This window comes from Arachis ipaensis, chromosome B2 (assembly GCF_059453495.1).
Source record: "Arachis ipaensis isolate K30076 ecotype BB chromosome B2, ASM5945349v1, whole genome shotgun sequence".
Lineage (NCBI taxonomy): Eukaryota > Viridiplantae > Streptophyta > Magnoliopsida > Fabales > Fabaceae > Arachis > Arachis ipaensis.
The window spans coordinates 62,652,868-62,653,459 of record NC_142437.1 but is presented as its reverse complement, the minus strand read 5'-3'; the positions used below and the strand labels follow the sequence as shown (position 1 = coordinate 62,653,459).

The 592-nt window shown below is 41.9% G+C and overlaps 1 non-coding gene across 1 annotated transcript; it reads right to left on the bottom strand.

Annotated features, from left to right (window-relative positions):
• Window positions 1-282: 282 nt before the first annotated feature.
• Window positions 283-390, bottom strand: LOC148574114 (small nucleolar RNA R71). Its single transcript, XR_015906461.1, has one exon. It is a non-coding gene; the product is annotated as a small nucleolar RNA R71 (small nucleolar RNA).
• Between the last annotated feature and the right edge of the window lie 202 nt (window positions 391-592).

Sequence of the window (592 nt, the reverse complement as noted above, 5' to 3'; positions counted from 1 at the left end):
GAGCTGAAACCTCAGCTAGTTTCTCTGATGCAGCAGAACTGCAAGTTTCATGGACTTCCATCTGAAGATCCTTTTCAGTTCTTAACTGAATTCTTGCAGATCTGTGATACTGTTAAGACTAATGGAGTAGATCCTGAAGTCTACAGGCTCATGCTTTTCCCTTTTGCTGTAAGAGACAGAGCTAGAATATGGTTGGACTCTCAACCCAAAGACAGCCTGAACTCTTGGGATAAGCTGGTCACGGCTTTCTTAGCCAAGTTCTTTCCTCCTCAAAAGCTGAGCAAGCTTAGAGCTGATGTTCAAACCTTCAGACAGAAAGAAGGTGAATCCCTCTATGAAGCTTGGGAAAGATACATGCAGCTAACCAAAAAGTGTCCTTCTGACATGCTTTCAGAATAGACCATCCTGGATATATTCTATGATGGTTTATCTGAGCTATCAAAGATGTCATTGGATACTTCTGCAGAAGCTCAAGAACTCATTGACATTGTTGCTAATAACCAGTTCATGTACACTTCTGAGAGGAATCCTGTGAGTAATGGGACGCTTCAGAAGAAGGGAGTTCTTGAAGTTGATACTCTGAATGCCATAT